The sequence below is a fragment of the Pteropus alecto genome, unplaced genomic scaffold, assembly GCF_000325575.1.
Source record: "Pteropus alecto unplaced genomic scaffold, ASM32557v1 scaffold42, whole genome shotgun sequence".
In the NCBI taxonomy this organism is placed as follows: domain Eukaryota; kingdom Metazoa; phylum Chordata; class Mammalia; order Chiroptera; family Pteropodidae; genus Pteropus; species Pteropus alecto.
This window is the reverse complement of record NW_006434825.1, coordinates 4,729,000-4,754,397: the sequence shown is the minus strand read 5'-3', so window position 1 is coordinate 4,754,397 and position 25,398 is coordinate 4,729,000. Positions and strand designations below refer to the sequence as shown.

Sequence of the window (25,398 nt, the reverse complement as noted above, 5' to 3'; positions counted from 1 at the left end):
AAGAAATAAACATAACATGTATAAAATTTTTAAATTTTGTTCAATAACATAGTAGTTTTATGTTGTCTTTAAGGTTAGTCAAGAGAATTTATTCTTTTTATTTCCTCTGATGATTCTGAGATTTCTGAATTAATTCAACTCCCTCTCCATTCTTTTTCCCTTTCTCCCTCTCTCTTCTCTAGTATATGGTGCTTTTTATATAGAATATTTGGAGTATTTATATATATGTATAATATATACATATGTATACATATATACACATATATGATTTATATATAAACCATTCTCTAGTCTTTTTAAAATGTGTAAGTATGTGAAATGCTGTGTTTTGTGAACGAGCACAGCTCCTATAAGAGAGAGACTGTCGGGGGCGGGGCACTTAGTAATAAAGTGAGTATAACTTATAGTTGACAGATTGTATAGCAACACCTGGTGGAAGAAGAAAGCTAAAGGAAGCTTGCTTGGTGGCAAAGAATGGAATTCTTTGTTAGTGTAGAAAAATATTGGTTCGGATCTTACATGGGCCAGGAACAACATACTACAATCAAAGAACAATTGTCCTCCCCCATGCCCCTCCTCCCCGTCCCCTCTCTGGCTGAGCTGCCAGAACAAGAGAAAATGAGTAACTTAATGAAGCATCATTCTTAGCACACAGATAATTTGGAAGCCTATTTGGGCACATAATGATAATTTTCTTTGATCAGTCAACTGCCTCTCTTTGAAACTTCCTGGAACTTCTTTTTGCATTATAAATTCATTGAAGAAATGGACTGTGATTTACTCACCTTTGTACCTCTGAAGAACTTAGTGGCCATTCATTGCATGTTTATTGATGTAAATTGAATCGAGAGGTAGCCCTGTTCTTTCTCTGGAGAGCAGAATTAGGCTGGAAGAAGTTGCCTATTAGCATCTTTAAGAAAAGCTGCCTTAAAACCCAAAGCAAGTTGAAGTTGTGTATAACAGCAACAAAAACTGGGTATGATGGTTAAATTAATTCCATGAAAACCATTCAAACTAAGGATAAAATAAACAATAACCAATAACAGTGAAAACTTAATGAGGTATTTATTTTAACTAGGTGTTTGGACTTTTTACTCATTTTCTAAATTAAGCATTGGATTTTAAACTGGATCAGAAGTAGCCAATTCATGTCAATATTTAGCTGTGTTAAGTAAAATGTATGTTTTTGACATTTTTAAAAACGATAGCTCCACCATGAAAATTGTTTTTCCGTTCATCAAGCTTGGAGAAAGCCAAACCTAGACAGTGTCATTTTCCTTTTTTTCTATTCCTATCAAAGGTGAGGTGCTCAGGGTGAAATAGCGGCACGAATAATACCCTTAACTAATCCAAACCAATCAATATAAAGACAAATGGCGTCTATCACAATTACCTGTCAAGGTAATGTTATTTTTTAGATTATCCTATAATTTGTTGGTGTACTCACTGTCTTTCCTTCTTAAGTGTGAGTACACTGAAAAGAGGGCTGTACCTTCCAACCTTTCATCTCAGCATCCCCAAATCTTACCAGTACCCACCAGGTTGCAGGTGTGGGGGAGGAACAACCTTTCTTCTACTCTCAAGGTTCTTCTGACTGGCCTAATAACCAAATAGACATGAGACAGATTAGCAAGAGAAAATAACCAAATTTAATACATACATATTTGTGAAACCCTGCATACATGAGTGAATCAGAGACCCCACATGCATGAGAGATAGAAAAGGAACATGGGTATATAAGACATTCTGAGCTAGGAATGAGGTAATGCACATTGGAGGCTTCAAAGGGTCATTGCAGAATGATAAGAAGAACAAATATTTAGTAAACAAAAGTTTGCCCTGCCATATAGGTGGGTCAAAAAGAGATTATCATTGATAACCTCTTATTATGAGCAAGGCCCCTAACTCAAGTTCTTCTAGGTAGTTAAAGGGAGGGGGAGAAGTTTCTTTTGAACTTGAAGCTAAAATCGCCCTTAGCTCAAAACAATCTGCATACCACAGAAGCACATCTTGGGGTGACTAGCTCCGAATCCCCACACAGGCAAATACTAGATGTTTGTTGAATGAATGAATGAAGGAAGGAAGGAAGGAATGAGTGAATAAATGAAATGCATTTTTTTGTAGGATACTTTTATGATCACAATAACTAAAAGTGACTCCTTCCTCCCTCCATCTACTCCTTTTTTTAGCACATTTATGTTGTATCGGTTGAATATACTGAGAATTAGGATGGTACATTTCTCTCTCCCCTATAAAATATGAACTTTTTTAATGGGAGAGGATTTATCTTTTTCATCTTTGCATTTTTGTATTCAACATCCAGTGTGGCATATGACATTTATTGAGGGAATTAGTGAGAAAAAAAATCAATGAATGACTGGATTTGAATACATTGATCTCCTAATATGTGCTTAACTTTGTACAAAATTTTGGGAGGTATTAAAAGAGCTCATGTTAATGTCGGAAAAGATAAAACACTTCAGAAAAAATCAAATGATTCAGAGGAGCATGCAAATGTGAGGTATAGACCCCTAGGGATTTGGAAATCGACAATATAGAGATCACTGAGGACTGAATTTGTCAAAAAAGTGAGGCTTACATAGATATTGAAAAAAGCATTATTAGTTAGATTATAGAAGGATTAAGGAAGCTATTCCATGAAGCTAGAAAAGTGTGAACAAAGCATGGACATTGGAGACATCAAGAGATAGTTTCCCGTGTACTAACCAGTGAGGCTACAGGTCAGATTGTACCATCAAGTGTGGAAAGGGCTGGAAAACAACTTATGAATAGGATAAAGAAAGTTGAGGGATAACTTTGAATGTCAAAATCAAAATTAAGACTTAGTGCAACAGGTACCATGACCGCACATAAAATAGGTAAGGTTATGGTATAGGTAAAACGATCCTAAATCCTCAGACCATGGTGGTTGATATAATGACACACACATACATTCATGCTACCTGTTTATCCCAGGTAGGCTGTAGAGCTCTGTTCTATTCTACAGTCACTTAGGTTCTACTCGGAAGGAAGCTCCCTTTCTGTGTGAGTGTAGTTTGCCAAAGCAGGGAAAACAAAACTTGGTGACATTTTCACCTGGAATAACAGATGACTTCAATGTGGATTTTTTTTTTTTAAACAATTTTTAATTGATGTACATAGCAAGGAATTTAGCCTTTGGTCATCATTATACAAATATGTATTTCCTAGTTTCTTTTTCTTTCTTTCTTTCTTTTTTTTTTTGGTATTTTTATTTGCCAAGTTTTTCTAGATATTATGGGATGTATACAAATTAAACAAAACATGCCAATTTTCTTTAAGAGCTTCACAGTCTGCTCCAGATGATACAGATAAATCTATGAAAGAGAGTAAGGAAACACATAAGGCATTATCCAAGTATATGATGGAAAGGGGAAGAAAAGGCAATTGTTATAAATTTAGAAACAAATAAAATAAAACCCATCAACACAGATTGAAATGCTTCAGTGAGGATGCCTCATTCTTCTCTCATTTGATCCCATTTCAAGAACTAGAGAGAACAAAGACTTCTATATACCTGAAATAATCAATAAGATGCCCTGTTGCCTCTTACAAAAAATCTTTAAAAAGAAAGAAGAAATATTTTATTTATTATCATACAGGTCATGCCCATATTTAATAAAACTATAAGCTTGACAGGTATATATTTTAAAAATTAAATATTAAAACATTTCTTTAAAATAAAATTATAGTCCAATGCTTATGTGTTTTTATACCAAATACTGTATTAGATGGCATATAAATATTTTACAAAAAATTAGAGAATGTGAGCCACAAAAATTATTGCTCTTAAATTGAAGACAAAACAAAATCCCTCAACAAAAGTCTTTTTAGTCAGTTTATTGTGAATGATTGAAAAGTAAATGTAAGTTATAATTTTCACTCATTTAAGAACAACTGCTGAAATTTTATAAAACTAACATCTTAGAAATTATTTTAAGTAGATCAACATCTGCAGGAACTTAGCCAAATTTCCAAATTCTATCTTATACATGCCCAAGATTCTTTTGGGCAGATCGTAAGGGCAAAGAATGAGATGGTACCAATTTTATGATGTTATGGTTCTGGGTTTGGCTGGTAAAAGATACAGAACCCCTGTGACATAGTCAATTAGATAGGAGTATCACCTGTCATAAAGTATTTATGCCATTATTATCACTGTGAATGATTGAGTTTTCAACTCTATAAGCTAGACAGGGCAGAAACACTACCTGCAAGGATTTTAACATGCATTTGTCTCCAGTCAAATAAATAAGCAACTGGGAGATTTCAGTAGAAAACCAGAGGCGGTGGAAATGCAAGTAGAAGGTGTACTGAGAGCTTGGTGAACTCTCTGCCTTATGAGTTGCATCTATCGTAGCCCTTGCCCTATGTTGAGCCCTTATTTGAGTGACCTAAGCCTACAAAAATTATTTGGGGTCACATAAAGTACGACAGTACTAAGGCCATGTGTTTCAACATGTCAAATCATCAAGCTTAATACATGGGCATATTTGCCTCAGCACTTGGGCAAATGCCTAGTGAATGCCTTAAGCTGTTTCTGCCTTTCAATTGTGCCTCTACTCGAAAGCCAAAAAGACATTTTTATTGAAAGTCTATATTATTAGTCTGTATCCTCAGGAAATCTCTTATTTATATTCGTATTTAACTATGAGTTCTCCACCCTTTTGAAAATGATTAGCCTAGTAGTACGTGGTTAAAAGTGGTTGACTGGATTTTTAATATGGCATCAATCATGGATCTGAACAGTTAGTTGGCTAAACACTTTCTCTGTCAAGTCATGTGGTTTATTTTACCACATTGCATCTGTGTTCATTCTATGTAACATGTTATGTCAGTCTCTTATTTGGACACACATATATTGGAACTTTATATCAATATGTATTATACAGAAAACATGTATAAATGCCTATGAACTGTAGGTACAACAAGTAGAGAATAACATATTCTAAAAACATTTTACAACTCATATCTCACATTTTACCATATGACGGTTCAGTGATAACATCACCCTCTTTTCTCCATTCCTCTTGTTGTCTCTGTGACGTGATGCCATAGGTGCCTACTTCTGGGTTGTCTAATTCCCTAGTCCTAGGAGGCTACATGTAAAGTTCTTCACTCTTAGAGGCATTTCTGTCCTTTTGAAATATTTCTTTATTGTTCTTTAAGACCTAGACAACTAGGTCTTCTAGAAAAAAAAATGCATTAGGCTCTTTTTCCTAATTTTAGATGTTTAATTTCCATACTTATTCAACATATTTCAATCAGAGAAGAGGACAGAAGAGTATATAAAGCTAGGAGGAGGAGATAAGACAGCACTGATAGAATTTATTCCTTAGAAATCTAAGAGAATCATCTTACTATTCTTTTAAAAATAATTCAGTAATGTGCCTAACATAAAATTAATTTTTAAAATCAGTAATTAATTTATCTTCCTGTGTATAAGTAACTAGATAATATAAAAAGAATACATATTCTACTTATAATACAACCAAAAATTAAAAAAAAACATCAAGAACAAACTTAAAAGAACATGTACAAGATATATGAGAATAATATTTAGAATATTACTAAAAGATATAGAAGCTTTGATTAAATGCAAGGACATGTCTGTTTTGAAATAGGAAACAATATTATAAATCTCATTCTACCTAAAATAACCCATAAAAATAAAATAATTCTGAATTTTCCATACAAGAAGTATTTATGAGGAAATAGATAAGTTAGCAAAAATAACAGTGGTAAGGAGAATCTATATGTTTGGAAAATCTTATAAATCTGTATTAATTAAAACATGTTGATACTGGCACATTAAAACATAGTGGAAGAACAAAATAGAAAATCCTTTACTAAGTCCAAATACACTTAGGGATTTGCCTAAGATAGATGTAACATCGAAAATATGCGAGGAAATATAAATTAGTTAATATGGAACTTGGTAAGCTATAGCTTCTTGAAAAATAAATAACATTTTTATATCAAAATAAATTCCAGAAGAATTGAATATTTAACAAGAATACAGACACAGAAAAGAAAGTATTAAAACACAGGAAAATTTATAGATATACATATAATATTGGAAGAGGCATGTCTTTCTAAGCAAAGGAACCAAATTCAGATGCCATAGAGGACAAATCAGATAATAGAAAGCTGCATGAAAAAAATAGCACAAACAACATTAAAAGAAAGAGCATAAGTTGAAAAATATTTTTAGTCTATATGATGGCAATGCCCACTTAATTCTCTAGCATCAGTAGTCTTGGGTTAAGATTGGTTCTCAGCATAAATATTCACTCACCTGAAAGTTTACTTAGATTAAAAAAAGGATCGAGGATAGGCAACAGCACAAAATACACAGCAACAGCATAATGCATGTTTAGTTATACTGAATAGCTTCTAACTATCCCAACACCTTGATAAATATGGTCACAACGAACAAAGCTGTGTGCCATCATCACAGATCAGGAAAGCCGTAGCTCTAGGTGCCTCAGCTTATATACTTTGCTAATGATGGAACTTTTCTGAGACACCTGACAACCCCCTTCTCTGGTGTACATGCATCTCGCCAATCCTGGGTTACTCACTGATCGCAGGTTATGTCTGGTTCTCTAATTTTACTGCACATTTTAATTCTGTTGCTTAGGCAGCATCCATGCCAATTAAATAATATTTAGAGGTGGAAACCCAAGTATTGAGATTTTAAAAAAATAGTTCAAGGTGGTTCCAATTTGCTGCAAAGTATTGGGACCACTGGATCATTCAGTAAACAAACTTGACAACTAAGCACAGGTGTTTAGGTTCAGTATAAAACATAACCAGCAGGAAATCAATTCATCTTAGATACAATATAGATTTCTTGAGTATATGTTGCAAGAAAGATTTGGCTAAAGATCTAGGCTAGGTAAAAAAAAAAAAAAGCTATAAACCAGATGTTAACTCTGTCTCTCCAATTAGAAAGGCCCAATTCCCTTAAAATTTAAAGCTATACTGTTTAATATGGTAGCTAATAGCTATTCAAGGCCATTTAAATGTAAAATTTTTTATTATTTAAAATGAACTAAATTAAAAACAAAGTTTTACAGTCAGACTAGCCACATTTTCAGTTCTCATTAGCTATATTAAGCCAGGTTACTGTATTAGACAGTGCGGTTCTGGAACATAATCATTACCACAAAAAATTCTATTAGCATGTGTAGAAAACATTTTTTTAAATTTAATAATGAAAGATTAGGCTTCATTTTGGTTTAAAAAAGAGTCCAAATACAGATGGGCAGTTCATAGAAATAAAAACATGATATATAAATATGTGTCTTCAACTTCATTCAATATTGAAGAAATGCAAATTGAAATAGGTGTCAGGAGGCACTTCTTAAAATGTTGAAACAAATGTGAATGTTGGGACCACAGTTTTATTCAAGACATAATTTTCCAAGTTGTATGTAACAAAATAATGTTATATTTAATTTTAATAGTGACGCTTTTTAATGTAATGGCTTTTCTTAAAAAGTTTTTATTACTTTATCATCGTATTATGGATACTACTGTTTAACACAAGAAGAAGCTAAAAATGTATTTTAAAGAACATTTAGGAAACAAGAAGAATGACCATTTATTCAATATTTATTATATGCCAGACACTATTGTACATGCATTATAGATATTTATTCAGTTAATCTTCACAACCCAATGAGTTAGGTACTATGACAATGCCTAGTTCCTGTTTAAGAAAACTGAAGTATGATGAGGTTATTCTTCCAAGGCCACATAGCTAGACGGAACAAGATTTTGATATCAAAGAATCTGGCTTAAGTATCCCCTATGCTATATGTTCAAGTATCATATGTTACGAAATCAACATTTTGAAGGAGAAGTCAGATGATTCAAGACAAGAAAACATTGCTATGGGGCATAGGAGAAAAAAAAGCACACTTAAGCTCTGCTGGTGGGAGAATACATAGGTACAAACTCTTTAGAAGGTAACGATTGATTTTAGTAAACCGAAGAAAGGGATTACAAAACAACGTTGGTTAATGCTTTAAATCTACCCAAATATACAATCTACACCAAAAAGCAGCTCAAACAGCTCGGGCGATTTATCCTGTAAGTTCACTTGCACTGTGCAAAGGAAACACATGCAAAGATATTCGTTGCAACATTGTAATAACAAAATAATATTGATTGAGTCCATCAGCAGTAGGTCACTTGCTTAAGTAAATTATAGTACCTCCACACAATGGAGTAATTTATGGCCATCAAAAACAGATGATGTAAGCATATACTGGCCGTTTCTAGAATGAATTCCAAAACTGATGTAAAATTTTGAAGTAAGTTGTCGTTTGGTACTAAAGAATGAATCTTAAGGAGTGAAGAGGAAGCGATGGGACAATGAATGGAACATGTTTATTAAAAGCACTGATAAAGATTAGATTTATATGAGGTTTCAAATGGATAAAGCAATCAGGAAGCGAAAGAAACAAAGGATAACAGAGGAATATGGATAGGAAATAGTCCAATTATTGAATTCTGAAGGAAAATAAATAACATATTTCCTACTTGTTATATGACATTATCCTGTATCATTTATTGATACTATAAAATCTATGGGCATTATCAATCTGAAGCAACATATATTATTTTAATATTTATTTTGTTAGTAGTTTAAAATATATATTTATATTTATGTAATGGTTGGGTGGCACTTATAATCTTTGATCATATTATGACAGGATGGAAAAACACATTAGTTCAGATTCTTAGCTGGTCTCTGAGTCAGTGCCCAGTCGGAAAAGCAGAAATTATTCCAGGCATCTGAAACTGGGAAGACATCATAGGAAACTGGTTACAGGTGATGGAAAAGCTGATCAGTCCAATGTGTGGGTGTGAGGCGACTCAGAGCTTAGCAAAAGCAAGAAGATAGTATAACTCCAAGAGCTGGAGAGATAATGAGAAGGTGATGTTTCCAGAGCTTAGAGGCTGACATTGTTCAGTTAGTGCCAGAACCGTGGCAAGGGCTACCCAGTCGAGGATTATGGAAGCAAGGGGTGCCCACTGGAAGCAGGAGCTTTGTAAAAGACTCAGTCACTACCAAGAAGCTGCCTGAGGCATAGCAAAATAGGAAGAAATATCCTGGTTCCTCCCTTCCTTTGACCCACCAGTCTTTCTCTAGTGCCCAGCTGGAAGCTTGTGAACTCGAGAGCCTTGGATTGTCAGTCTACATCACTCGACCCTCCTGTGTCTCAGAACAGATCAGGTTCTAAGTGAAATAAGAAAATGACTAGTACAGCCCTAAGAAGGTACGTTACTAAAGACAACTCACCTCTATGAGCTTCCTTTTCTTTACTTACAGAATGAGGGTGCAAATAGAGTACAGGTACTTAGTGATATCTCATTCCCTTTCAGTTGCAAAATTGCATGCTTCTCCATCAACCTATAAGGAAAATAGATCAATAATATTTCGATACTGAAGTAATTGAGATTTAAGACAGTAAGTCTCCACCTAAGTTTATGTTAACTAATGCCACATTTATAACGTTTCACATTTAGCTCTCTTTCCTTCTGTTAACATTCTCGAGTATGCAAAGCTAGCAAAGAACAGTATTTCAGTATTCCGAAAGAAGAGAGTCCATGGTGAAGATGAAACCGTTGGTTTAGGGTCCTCCTTTTTTTTTTTTTTAAACACATGATCTACTTTAAGGCAGTAGAATGATGCTATCTTTAATAAATTAAGGGATTCGATGTTTTGTTGTTTATCAAAATATGTACCGTAGTTCAAAGTATAGACTTGTTGTTTATGTGAGAAAGATAGCATTGCTCTGTTTCTCATCAAACATTTTGCAGGTGAGTGCCAAGGCTCACTGCAGAGGAACAGGTAGAAGAGTCTATGTGTAGATTAAAACACACCTGTTGTTGCTTCTGGGATGGGGTTATTACACACATTTGATGTACAAAAACCAGCGCACTACTCTATGTTTTGCTTGGAAATGTTTTGCTTGGCTGGCAGACCTGATGGCTCTGTCCAACTCTAAACTTGGTACATTTCGTTGACGACTTCCTTGTGTACCACGGCTCCCACCTCAGATGCTCAATTGTTACTCTTAGGATATTCATCAAAATGCAAGATTTCTTGTATTTTCAGTTTTCTTTTGGATCATACTTTTAATTTATCTGAGGCCTACTTGCCAAATATTCTTCAATGCATTCTTGCAACTCAGGGCCTTCTAACCACTTATTCTCTAGCCCCGCCGCCCTACCACTTTTCCATTTACTAACTCATCTCTAGGGTCTTATTTCCAGTGACATCTGCACTAGTGTTATTTCCAGGGTGTCTTTCTGGGTGACTTTGCATTGTTTGTTATATATAACCTTAATTAACTGAATTTCAAACTCATTCACAGATATTTTTATTCTCTTTTACTCTACTTATATGTTTTCCATTATTCCAAATTATACACATGACATAACTAAATACCCAAATGCTACTGGCCAAAGTGCATAATATGTGCACTGTCTTCATTGAAAAGTGTAATCATTTCTTAATTAAGGATGTGAATTCCTAGGAGATAGGAACATCATGCTTTTTGGCTAATGTGGTTTAGAATAGATATTAATAATACCATCATAGTAAAAGGAAACACTTTTATGATTACCTACTTCAAATCCAAAACGCAATAATCTTGTTTACAATGCAGAGGTCTGTGTATGTACTGAGTTAAAGGCATGCATCTGACATTTTGTATAAATATGTAAAAAAAAAACTTTTAATCATAGGAACCAGAACTTGAACCAGGCGACTTTATGTATCCATATTTCCAATTGCCTTTAGTAGTCACGCCTCTAAGTTGGCATTGTCTAAGATTTTCTCTTCATATTGTTATCTGCATCTTACTCTTTTCAGAAATGTTCTGTAGCTGTGCCAAAGAAATGATTCAAGTGTCAGAGCATTTGTCCAGAAGTAGCCATGACTATGAAAGGAGGAAAGAAAACACGAAGCAAAAATAGTAGGAAATACTCTACAGAGCTGTGTCTATAAATCAGAGAGATGCAGTTCAAAAGAAATCATATTTGACTTGTATTCTGCAAATGAAATTTTTATTTGGCTTTGAACTCCTGTCTTCCATTCTCTATTTCTTATTGTTATTATTAATCTCTCATACTGAAAGGTTGTCTTCCTTTTGGAGCCTTGAAAATTTTAAGTACTTAATAATAGCATTCCTTTTCAATAAGAGAGAGAGAAGAGAAAAATTGCTGGAGCAGTGAGAAGAAATCCTCAGGGAGCGGTGACTTTATTACAATATGTTAGAATCATCATGAGTTGGGGTGGGCTGGGGAATATCAGTTTCAGGGAAAAACTTGTATTTATTTTAGCAAGTTTGTGGAAAGTTGCAGAAAATTGCCCCAAGAGCTACAAAGCTATTATGGTAATAGCAGTTCCATCTTATACCCTGAAATAACAAAAGGTTAAATTTTTTTTTTCTTTTTTGCTAATATGCCACTTTGGAAATTGTCTTTCTATCCTTGGATCAGAATAAACACATGATTTAATTAAGCTCATTGTGATATTTGTGCTCTCTTTAAAAGTCTGCATGTCACATATGACAAATAAATATAAACTTCTCTAAATGAGAAAGAAATTGGTCTGTCCAGTTTCTCTTTTCCCATAAAATCAAGCCATTTGGTTACATGCACACACAACATTGAATTTCCATGTGGGTTATTCTCACTTTCTTGGTTTGTACTTTAAAATTCCTAGCCTTTGAATATTTAATCCATCTGAGCTGAATAAAGTATATACTTGATTATAGCACAATTTTTTAAAAGAAATTTTTACTAACAAGGATCTATGTTTGGTGTGATTAGAGCAGGCATATATTTATGAAAATACATCCCTTCTGTCTCATCCTACTTTGAACATTGCATAGAGCTTCACACTGGAGTCTTTTGCTGTGTGGAAAACCTGCGTGACTTTTCATGGTGGACCACACCACAGAACAATGGCTGTCTCTTGCCTCTGCTCCAGGGAGAGTACCTGTGAGTCATCCTCGCTTTGCTTCTCTTCCACTGAAACTCGCCATTCCCAGGCTCCTGCACTGGAAACAGAGTGACTGGATCTGATCATCTGGGGCAGGTGTAGCAAATAACATTAGCGTACTGTCTCAGTTCCTGTGTGTGTGCTTATGATGGCTTTCTGAAAACAATGGCCCTATTTCTCTTGTTTGAGCCAAAAGTGACTCGAATAGTTGGCATGTCAAGCCAAGTCCAGTTCAGGGTACCATAGCTATAGCACACAAAAGGAAGAGTCGAGAGCCTGTGGGTGGCAGTTAAGGATGTCATCCCTGTGGTCAGATTGCATGCTTTCAGATGCAGGCTCCATCTCTTACAAGTTGTGTGATCTTGGGCAAGTTGCTTTCACCTTCTCTGAAAAATGGCCATAGCAATAATACATTCTTGAATCTATGTGAAAAAGCAAAAGAAAATGAGCAGGGTAAGAATGAGGCTAAAGCTAAGGATAAAGTGGAGAGAAAGGGGGAGGGAGGGTAGGATGGAGTAAGGGAAGGAGCAAGGAAGGAAGAAAGGAAGGAAGGAAAGAAGGAAGAGAAGGAAGGGAGCAAGCTTTGCAGGATTAAATGTAAAATGAAAAACTCTCAGACAAAATTAACAGTAGATCTGAGGTTATGAGCAATTCAGCCAACAGGTGAGAATAAATGCCTGAATGAATGCAATGGTTTTTGGAAAGGAAACATGATAAAGAGGAGGGGAGAGGAAATGGCAATATTCTTCTCAGTAGTTTGGCTGTGTAGAGAAGGAGCGAATGGCAATAAGGAGACAAGGACAAGTGATGCCTAGACAGATGGAGGGTCTGTAAGTGGAAAGATTTGAGCAGGATTATAACTTGAGTGGTTAAGCCCATGCAGGTCCAGAGGTTGAACACGAAGGTGATTTCAGAGGGTAGGTGATGGAACAAAGGGATCCAGATCACAGTTGGCTTTCAAGAGAGTCATATCTTCTTATGAAAGAAGAAAAAAGTAAATATGAGTTTGAACTTCAGTCTGTAGAATGGGCCTTTGATGTGCAAAAAAATCCCATATTTACTGAGAACAGAGTGGGAGAAGTGAGGATGGTGCCAACTAGGAAAACGATCCCCACAGAGCACTGAGAGGCCATCATAGGCTGGTGCCTACAAACGGGGCACCTGGATACACTGTCGTTTGGTTTTCCTCAGCCATGCGCAGCTGCCCATGTGTAGGAGCAGAGGGTGTAGATTCTTAGTTTGACCCAGGGTTGGTATCTATAGTGATACTGTAGTGAGAGGTCACTAGCACAAGGGTACATATGGGCTGGCAACAGCATAGAGGAAGGAAAGTACCATAGGTTATTACCATGTAGGAGAGGAAGTGAAATCAGGGGGGTGGTCATGGAATATTGTATTAGTCAGAGTTCTCTGGGAGAAATGGAACCAAAAGGATGTACATAGATTTATTTTAAGGAATTAGCTCATGTGACTGTGGTGGTTTGGCAAATCCAAAAACTGCAGGGTAGGCTAGCAGGCTGGAGGCCCAGGGAAGAGTATCAGTTCAAATCCAGTTTGTTGGCAGAATTACCTCTTATTTTTGTGAAGTCAGTCTTTATTCTACTAAGACCTTCAACTGATTAGACAAGGCCCACCTACATTATGGAGAGTACTCTGCTTTATTCAAAACTCTACTTATTGAAATGTCAATCTTATCTAAAAAAATACCTTCACAGAAACATTTAGAATCATGTTTGACCAAATGTCTGGGTGCCATGATCTAGATAAGTTGACACATAAAATTAACCATCACAGAGATGAAGGAATTCAAAGGAAAAGTGGAGTTACTGAGGCTGAAGAACAAACAAGTGGGGAGGATAGGAGTGGGGGAACTGGAAAAATCTAGTGGTCTAGAGTCAAAGAGTAGAATATAAGCATTTGCAATTTCAGAGATGGTACACTCGCAGGAAATGATTAAGTACCAAGGTGTGGCCAGGGAGGTGTTATAGGGTAGCGTGTGAAGGCCATTTTCGTTCAGTGTGTTTTATGGGTCATCAAAAGGATGCTGAAGCAGAGAATTTCTGAGAAGGCTGCAGTGAGTAGGAGGGAATGACCTGTAGTTTGAGAGAGGACCTAAGCCAAGAGGGGCAGAATTTGATATAACCCTCTGGTATTCATAAAAAAGGAGAAGAAATGTGTTTTCTCTTTCTTCTTCTTTTTGTTGGCTTATTTTCATGAGGAAGAAAGAAAAATTATACAGAATTGACAGGACATTTATAAAAATACTTAATGACTCCGTAGAGCATTTGGGATAAGTGAGTGAACTTCACTTTAGATCTCAAAGTGTTGATTTGGATTTCATAGGACATGCTAATCTCTTCTAGAAGCATGCTCACAGACACACCCCAAAATAATGTTTTACCAGCTATCTAGACATCTCTTATCCCAGTCAAATTGACACATGAAATTAACCATCACAGATGCATGCCTTTCATTCTACACCATTCCTCTGCTATTATGGGATCTAATTAAATCTGTGCTCTACTCTCTGGTCCTTAACAAATTGCTCCAATTGACAGAAAGATATGGGAAATAGAAGAGAATGCCAGAGGATCGTGATTTTTGGAAGTGACCGTGGAAGCCTTTCCAGAGAAGTTCATATATCCTGAAAGAGAATGAAATGAGCCGTAACTCTTAACACCTTACTTTCTCACCACAGTCTAGAAGTTAGTTTTACTCTGCTAGTTCTTATTCTATTTATAATTTTCCTTTCCATTAAAAATTTAAATCATAAAATTTGTTTTCCCATTTTAACTTTCTTTGGAGTTGGCATTGATTTCACTTTCTGTTTTTTCCCTTTCTGACTTCAGCTGAGTCAATTCCAAAATAATGCCACTCTTCCTCTTACTGATTTTGTCTTATAATTGCCATTCTACCTTGTAGATTGCAGCCAGAGGTCACACCCTAATCACTCAGATGCTTTTTTATCATTCATGTGAGATGCAACTATTAATCATGTTTTCCCTCCCAGTGGAACTGGAGATTAATCAAACTGTGACATTTTCTTTTGAGCAATTTCCTATATCCTACTTCTGATTTAGTAGTTATGTGCACACATCAGTTTCAATCATTAGTGACTGATCTTAGCTGGTTCTGACCAGGACAATGGTCTTCATCTTTTCTCTAAATTGATTCATGGATGTGTAATATTCTGGCTTTTTGTTCTGTACTTGGGTTAATGATTTGTGAAGGATTTCTCTGTGCTTAAATTTAGATTTAGAAAGATATGTTTAACATCTATATAATGCTGTACATCGTGATGACCTCAGGGTACAAAGCCCTTGACTATGAGTATATTTGTCTGTCTAGTTTAATGACATTCAAAGTTTCTACATTGATGTAGGAAGTCAGAATTGAATAGTGAATGTTCTGCATATTTTTTGAGAACAATATTCTATCACCTGAAACCCAGGTTTACTGCATTATCTTAAGACATTCTACATCCATTATATTATGCTGGAAAATAAATGTGTTTGAAATGACCCTATGTATTTAGGACTAGACGACATACATTATAACTTATTTTAATTTGAATAAGATATAATATATAAAGGGTTTGTGGCATCTAATATGGAGATTAGGTGGGGTTGAAGGTGGTGCCAGGTACTTATGATTGCTGAGGGGATCGTACTGTTTCTGACATGAGTACACAGGACTAGGAGTTGTGTATGCTGAACAATTCCAGGCTACTCTGTATTACATAATTGGTCTTGGTTTCATCGATGAAAAGAAAATTGGAAGCTAAGTTCCATACTTTTCTTCAGATTGCAAGATCACTTTGATATTAGTGTTGCTGTACTTTTAAAGGAAATGATGGGTGCATTTTATATTCTGTAATTTATCTGCTATTTATCCATTTTAAAAATGCTCACAGTTATGTGAATAGACTCAAGCACAGCGTAACAATAAGATGACTAAGAGATGACTTTGAAACCGAATGTGATTACAGGGATTTTTTTTTTCTTTCTTGAAAACATTCATCAATTGCTTATTTGAGATACTACTTCTATATAGCCTAAGAGCTGTGTTATTAACACTAGACAATGCTTGGAACAAAACAACTTGTACTCAAACTATCCATAAATATTTAAAGTTTTATAACGTAGCAGTTACCAAGGATAGAGCCAATATGTTCTCAGGAAGTCATATATACCGGACGCTTCTTTCACACCACAAGCATCACAATGTGAACCTTAGAATGCTAAGAAAAAGTTATGACCCATCATGAACTCACTTTCTTTTAAGTTAGACGTCTGCTGTGGTGATAATTATTATATTACTATTAATTACAGACCACCTCCGGGCCTTGACTTGTTGTTCTCCTCTGTAAATGTGCTCTGTGACTTTCACTAGTTTTTCCCCATTCCTTAGAATTTCTGTTCTCTGTTGCCTATTATCATTTATCCATAGTTACTTTTCCCTAAAACTTTCTCAGCAAATTCTCAATACTTTCACAGTCTTCGCCAAAATGCAATTCATCAGGTGGGCTAAATTTTAAAATCTGACCATTTTAATGAAAAGAACCTTTTTTTCCTAATTTGACAGTCTTCAAAACTCAGCAGTCCCTAGGCACATTAACGAGGCCACTCACATGCCTTTGGAGTGAGTGTCCAAAGGTGGCACTTGAGACAAGATGCAATAGCCTCCCTGTCCCTTCAACTCAAGTCTTTTCACAACAGAGACTATGAGAAATGTACAGCTCTCTCATGGGAAGCCATAATAATAGTTCTGACACCATGCTAATGGAAGGAGAATGCAGGTGGCCAGAGGAATTAGGTTAGAGAAGGCTCCAAAATATACTGTAGGATGTCCTGGATTCTATTTCCCTTTTCTTCATGAGATCATCACTTTCATCTGGATAATCTTTAAAGGGTGAAGACCAGTTAAAAAGATTAACATGTGGCTGCTTACCTCTACCCTTCACATTTGTTTAATTATCTTGACAAAGACAAGGTGAAGAAAATAGGTAGGGTCTCCTGCCATTTATTTAAATAAAGAGAATGAAAATAGACACATAGATTTACATATTTGCTTTTTTTTTCAGTAAATGAGAAGATAAGCAAGGCAATTTTTTCTTGCATGATTTTAAAAATTTTTTTCAATTATAGCTGACATTCAGTATTTTATATTACTTTCAGGTGTATAGCATAATGGTTAGACAGTTATATAATTTATGAAGTGATTCCCCCCAATTAATCTAATACCTACCTAGAACAAGACAATCTTTTTTTTACATACCAATTAATAATTTTAACAAACCTAGTAACTTGTTTTTCCAAACCTTTTTGAGATATAGCTACATATCATACAATTCAGCCAGTTAAGGTGTACAATTTAATGGCTTTTAGTATAGTCGGAGTTGTGCACTATTACTACCTAAACAAGAAACACCATACCTTTTAGTAATTCCTCCTCATTCTCTATCCCCTCTCCCAAACCTCAGCAACCACTGATCTATTTCCTGTCTCTACAGATTGCCTATTCTAGACATTTCGTATAAATCAGATCATACAATATGTAAATTCTTTGTGTGTGTGACTGGATTATTCCACTTAGCATAATGGTTTCAAGGTTTATGCATGCAGCACTGTAACCTGTATCAATACATTATTTCTTTTTATGGCTGAACCATTGTATGGATGTACCACTTTTTATTTATCTGTTTATCAGTTGATGGGCATTTAGGTTATTTTCACTTTTTTGTTTATTATGAATAATGATGCTATGAACATTCATGTACAAGTTTTTATGTAAGTATATGCTTTCATATCTCTTGGATATATACCTAGGAGTGGAATTGCTGGATCTTTTGTTTAATCCTTGAAGAACTGACAGACTGTTTTCTAAAGCTACTATACCAATTAACATTAAAGAATTCTAGTTTATCTATAAGATTATCATTTTTTTAAAAAAATGTTAACTCTATGATAATTTATAAGGGGAGGGATGAAATAGAGATAGAAGCCAGACTTTGCTGAATATACCTTGTTTTTTAGATTTGACTATAAAGTGATATACATAATTTAATAATTGCACATCAAAATTAAATAAAATTTAGAAAGCTATTTCTAAAAATCAAAAGTAAAATGAAAGAGGTAAACCTTTATGTTGAGTTAAAGGCATAAGCACACAGAAAGGAATTATTTTAAGGGACTTTAAACCACAGCAATTTATGTATCTTTACTATTTTATACAAAAAAATATTAAATGCCTTTTAATAATCACATTTTGTTAAAGACACTAATTATGTTTTATTTAAAATATTACATTGTGACTTTAAAATATTCTGATAAAACAGTTAAATGAATATTAATATCTTTAGAAATCGTCATTTCAGTATAAGAGAAAAGAGAAACAAATCTAAATTTGAAGAGGTTGAGTAAAGATTCTGCAGTCTTGAATTTGAATTGGATATATCATGATGAACTTCAGATATATTTTCTCTTACAGAAAATAGATTTCCTAGTTCTGTCTGTGACCAACCTGAAAGAGTGATTTACCCTAGCACCTAGATTTTGGGCCCTAAATAGCACTTTACTCTGAAAGGCCCTAAGATTCCTTGTGGGAAATGGCTGAATCCACACCTGGTGCATGAAATATATGAAATAAATCAGGAATATCTTATGCCAGAAAACTAGAATTTTATCTTGCCAAAAAGACTCAGGAGCCAACTCAGAAAGGATTTCACTGGCCAAAATTAAACAATTAAAACATTGATAAGAATAATACCAGAAGTGGATTAAAACACTGAGTAAGTTAAACATCCATAAATTTATAATAATATAAAAAGTCCCTATCACCATCATTGAAAAGTGCTAGGTAATTAATTCATTATTTTGAACATTGGTTCATAAAAGGAAAAATCAGGTATTTTTCTACTTTTTCTGATTAAACTGTACCTCAGAATAACCAAATATTTGATGAGAGGAAGTTTATCTTTACAGAAGTATCTAGATTTAAAAAAAAAATATTGAGGAAAGAATGATAGAATCAGAATGTCATCATTTAATAACTTTTAAGGAAATAATGTACTTAGAGAAGATCGGTAATCACTAGAATCATAGAAAATAGAGAAAGCTAAGTATAATGAATCTCCTGATGGAAGTATACAATGTGTTCTTTGAAGAATTCTTGCTAAAAAGTCAAACCTAAGTCATATCAAGCCTCAAAATCTAACTACAAGTATATAAGCAATATAGGAACAGAAGGACATATCATATGACAACATAGAGAGGCGATCAGAAAACTGTGGGAAATTATGACAAATGGCCAGACTTTTTCAATAAACAAATTGAAAAAAAAGAAAATGAAAGGGAAAGTGATCCATAGGTAAAAGGAAATTTAAGAGAAACAACCAAATACACTGAATGGAAATTTTTTGTATCTTGATTTGAGCAATATGGTTTACACATGCATGCACACAGGCACGTACACTTTCAATAGATAAGCAATCATCGCAGGATGTTCATGATGTTAGAGAACTATCATCAACATCTTAGATGTGGAAATTAAACAGTGCATTTGTTTCAGAAGGAATCCTTATTTCTAAAAGATTATTTTGGGACATTTATTCATAAAATAATATGAAAGCTGAGACTAAATTTATAATAATCTAGTAGGAAAGGTGATGAACCGGGAGGGGACATGGGTGTAGATGAAATAAAATTGGCCATGAGTTAGCAATCTCTGAAGCTGGATATATGTAACTCTTATTGTTCTATCTTCCCTACTTGGATATGTATTTGAAAATGCCCATAGTAAAAATTTTAATGCCAGATAATCATTTTCTTCTCTTTAAATTTTTAGTAGCTAAAGTTTCCATTCTTACACAAAATGATTTTACTTGAGATAAGCAGATAATAATGAACTCCATTAAGATCATGGTGAATAAAATATTGAGATTAATGTGAATTAATGAGATTAATGTCAATCAGGGATGAAGGAGGTGGTCCCACCTAAGTGAGGCCAGTTCTGACAAAAGAGCCGTCAGGTCGGGAGTGCTGTGGGGGGAGATGAAGCTTTCTGCTACCAAGAAATAGAGAAAAGGAAGGAAAGACATTTTACGAAGATATGGGGAAAAGAAGGGAATTGAAGGTGGCAACCATATCTTCTCTTCCTTCTCCACCCCCACAGCTCAGTTTGAGTGATGCTTGTGCCCTTGAGCTGCGTAGATTTGGCTGTGACTTTCACTTCCCCCCACTTGAAGGGTGCGGGGCAGAGAGGAGCTGATGAGCAGATTAACGTCCCTACTGTGGGGTAGATTCCTTCACTTCTCTCACAGAAACTCTTTGGAAGGTGATTGGAGGTTGGTCATGTTAGCCAAGCTTTAAAATAACCTCAAAATCATCTAATCTACATTCATCTAGGCTTTTAAAAATAATTTCAAAAGCATATTTGTATGCATAACACATTTCCACAAGATTTTCTCTTATAATTAATCAGCATCTATATTTATAGTTCTCTTGTTTTTAATCCCCTAAAATACCTAATATAAAGTAAAATTGAAAAATGAGAATGACTGGGAAAACATATATTTCAATACATGAGCTACATTTGAAGTGTGTATTTAAAATTTTTAAAGAAATCAGTGATTTCATTTATAGTCGTTATTCAACAGCTACAATATTTTTAAAGAAAAAGAAACATAGCAAACACATACCTGTGAATTATTCTGACAGTTGACAGGTACAACTTGTAAAGTATGAAACAGCTTATATGATAGGAGCATAATTATAAATCTTTAAAGGTCATTTTTTATGCCTTTATAATACATTTTTTTCTGCTTGATTTGCCTTGATGCTTACTCCAGATTTTTCCAGTTTACTTAAAGCAGTAAGAATTATACAATAAATACAACTAATTCTCTTTATTCATGATAGTTATATTTATAAAGTCTCTGTGGACAGTGAATTAGCGAATTTTGAACCACTGCCCCTGTGGAAAATACAGGGTCAGGTTCCAATGAGCCTCCAGTCACATTTTCATCACCCAGTTGATACATAACCTTGTTTTTGTGTGTTTCTGTTTAAAGACACCTTACTTAATGTGTATTGTTGATTCATTAATATTGAACTCACGGCTAACGGCAGTATAACTGACGCCTGAATGAAGCTTATCTATCACATACATTTTCTCCGTAAGGCACATCGCAGCCTTCCTGCACTTATGAACACCAGACAGCCTTCAGCACTAATACTTAGGGGCCCTTTTAAATTGCAAAATCACCAACAAAAGTACAAAAAAAATGTGAAAACATGACACTAATAGACCATGAAAAGGACACTTGTTTACAGTATGAGAACTGAAATAAGAAAACAGAATATTGTCTATTTAAGCTCAGTTGGAAACATACACCAAAGGCAACTCAAATTTTTCACCGCTCTGTTCTTGCCCAAATTACCACAAAGCACTATGAATATTGATTTTGGGGCTACAGATAAATTTTAGCTAGTAGACAAATTTACAAATACAGAATCTGTGAATAAAGAGGATAGACTATAGTTTACTATTTGCCTAAAAAGTATGATATCAGTCACTAACTCCAGTATATTCTTTCTACAACTTTTTAAATTGTTTACAGAACAACTCTGCCTCAGACAGAATTGTGAAGCGAGTACCTTTTTTTTTTTCCTCGTGGAAACTGCCTTTTGCCATCTCACTGGTGCACATTTTTTTTTTTTTTAAATTCAGTCTGTGTTTGCTCTCAGTTAGGAGATGATAAGACTAAAATCTGGAATGCAAGCTCCCAAAGATAACGATCACATCCATCTTGTGTATGTTAATATTCCAAAGCCTAACATGGTGCTTGAAATGTAGTAGGTGCTCAGGAAATGTTTAGACAAAATAAACGAATATGTGTCATTAATCGTATATGTCCTACTAAGATAAGCAGAATGACCCTCCAAAGATATTCATGTCCTAAATCTCAGAACCTGTGACTGTTACCTTATGTGACAAAGGAGATTTAAGGTTGCAGGTGGAATTAAAGTTGCTACTCGGCTGATTTTAAGACAGAACGATCACCTAGGATTACATAGGTCAGCCCAACATGATCATAAGGGGCCTTCACAGTAAAAGAACAAGGCAGAAGAGGAAAGTCAGAGGAGATATGGCTATGGAAGGAGGTCAGATGTCTGTAGTGTGAGAAAACCTCAACCTGCTGTTGCTGGCTTTGAAGATGGAGGAAGGGGGTCATGAATCAAAGAATATGGGCAGCCTCTAGAAGTGGGGAAATACAGGGACGTGGATTGTCTTCTCTAGTTTCTAAAAAGGAATGTGCCCTGCTGACATCTTGATTTTAGCCCAATGAGACTTGTGTCAGTTTTTTGCCCTGCAGAACTATAAGATAATACATTCGTGTTGTTTTAAGCAACTGAATTTTTGGTAATTTGGTATACATCCATGCCATAGAAAATCAACATACTCATCAAGCAGTATTTGTCATCTAATAAGTGATGTCACAAATTTGAAAAGCCTTTGAAACACACAGCATTGACTAGTTGGGTATCAATGTCAAGCATCCTGGTGAGGACTAGAACTCATATTTTTAGAGAAGCTCATTCCCCGTTTTCAAATATGGTAAGATCAACTTCACAGTACTGAAAAACAAAGAAATTACTCTCTGAAACTTCAGAATGAATATTCATGAAATAACCTTGCAAAGAAGTAATGAAAATTAATGTTGTTTTAAAAACTGTTGAACATGGACAAAATCTTGATTGCATATTGTTAGCCGATGTAATTTAATAGAGTTTAGACAAAGAAGATTGTGTTGTCATGAGAATGCCTAATGTACTGCCTGTAGGTTATACTCGGTAAATATAAAGCTATTGTTATTGTCTGGGATGCCATTGTGATTATGTAAACAGGATAAGGCTATAGCACCCTCCACCCTTGTTTTCTAAGACAGTAAAAATATTTCATTAAAAAACCCATTAATTTTCCTGAAACCCCAAACCATCTACATATTAGTCATTTAGAGCTGCCTGCTAGTCTATTTTGCCCCAAAATGAAAGGTTTTGTGTTTTACCATAAGTCACCGATGTGAGAGGATGCATAAAAAACCACCCTCAAGTGTAGGTGGGTAGGAATTACTTTATAAGTTCCCATCCTGTGGATTTAGCCAAGTCAGCTTCTTGTGGTGTCAGGAACGTTACTGAGACATTTACCCAGAGAGTTCATTATAGCATTATTGTTTATTTCATCCATCCTTAGAAAGGCAGCAGCATTATGTACTGCCAGGAATTCATTCACTCTCCTAGAAAGTCAGCATTTTTCAAACATTGCTCTAATAATTAAAATGAGAAAAAAACCAAAAAAAAACCCCAAAAAACCCAACTTTCCTCTACACAGCAAAACACCATTTCTTTCTTATTTGGGGCAGTGATGAAGTGGTTCTGAAACATTTAGAAATGTACGTTTAGTAGACTATTGATTAAGTGGATTTAAAACAATTGAAGGAGACATTAATCCGGTACTACTGTTTTCATAAATATATCAGTCAATTTACACAAAGTAAAATGAACACAAAATAAAAGGGAAAAGTTAAAATACTCAAAGTTATCTCATTTGAAAATTAAGCACCAGAAGTCCACCTCTGGTCAACTTTTATTTCATCCTTGTTCCTCCTTGGCTCCCTTAGCTAAATTGAACTCTTTGACCATTTCTGGGTTGAAAATTAGGAACTTACCTTCTTGAAGTTTGGAGAATAGAGTCTGGTATTTCTTTCAGTTCCTATTAAGTGCTTGAGTCTATTGACGTGGACAGTAAGTCACACTGACTTTTGGCCAAAACGTAAAGATTATTACTGTCCCCCGTCCTTCTATATGAGAAAGAATCAGACGTGGTAAGCATTTCCAACATAAATGACCTCAACTGTTACTTTATTTTACACCTCTTATTACTTTCTGCCGAAAAAGCCGACCTGCCTCCAATTTTTTTTCCCCACCAGTGGCAGTCTTTCCATTTTGTATCTGACTTGTAGAAATTGCTTTTTAATGGGGGAATGTTCTAAAGCAAGCTAACGTTTATTTATCTAAAATGTCCTGTTATTCCAAAACTGTGTGCTTGGCCTAGGAAGAGTCAGGCGGGCATTTTACGGCTCAACTAGATTACCTTGTATGATAATCAGAGTCTGATTTACTAATGAGTGTCATCGGCACCACTTAGGAACTTGTTAGGATTACAGAATGTGAGATCCCACCCAGGACCTACTCAATCAGAACCTATGGGAATGTGGTCCAGGACGTGGGTTTTAACAAGCCTGCCATGTGCTGTCACGCACACCACGCTGGAGTAGCACAGCTCTACGACTTTGCTACTCAGGTGTAGTTCTGGGACCAGCAGCGTCAGAATCATCCGAAAGGGGAGCTCGTTAGAAATGTAGACTCTCAGGTACAACTCCAGGCCGACTGAGTCAGAATCTGCATTTTAACAGAAGCTCCAGAAAATTCATGTGCACATTAAGGTTTGACTAGCGCTGTTCCTCAGGACTTACCTTGTGTTTTCTGTGTAGGTAAACAATAAGATTTGTCATATTATTTAATAAAATTGGCATTATTAGATATGGATCCTAATATACTTTAAATGAAGAGTTATGTTAAGGAAATATCCCTAAATGTAACTCACCCAAAGGGAGAACTGGTATTGACTCTGAAATTAAAATTCTCATTGGAGAGCCATGAATCAGTATATTGAGTATATATCTATAAATGAGTCCTACAAAAAAATAGCTACTAGAGAAACAAGGATGGAGAAGGTCACCTCACAGACCTACTGTCTACTTCATTCCTTTTTTTTTTTTTTTTAAACAGGACACTATAAGTGTACTCAAAATGACTGGAACACATCATTGAGACGATGGGGAAAAATGCCTTCTCTCAGTGCTTAGTGCAGAGATTGGTTTTCCAGCAAATACTGCCAGCTCTGCTCTGGCACATGTTGTCATTCGGGAAACGTGCCTCAGTCAAACACAAAGAAAAACTAATTTTTTTGTGAGCGTTGAGTCCTTAGGGAAGAACTCTTATTTGAAATAACATGGACATGAAATTTGAATTTTTAAAGCTTGCACAGGTACACGGATACCTGGTCACGAATTCATTCCTTTTGCACAGACATCCCTGAGTCTCACAGCTCGGAGACAACTGTCAGCTGTCACAGCAGGGCAGGTTGCTGCAGCTGCAGTGCTGGGAGGAAGAAGCCAAAGCACTTAAACCGAGGTCTGCATCATATCTTGCCATGTTGTAACCACTTTTGCTTCTTGCCAAGCCTGAGAAGTGGAGTCTTAGTATAAT

General features: G+C 35.3%; 1 protein-coding gene across 1 annotated transcript in view; it reads left to right on the top strand.

Annotated features, from left to right (window-relative positions):
* Positions 1–25,398, top strand: part of CNTNAP4 (contactin associated protein like 4) — a 226,197-nt gene that overhangs the window by 69,512 nt on the left and 131,287 nt on the right.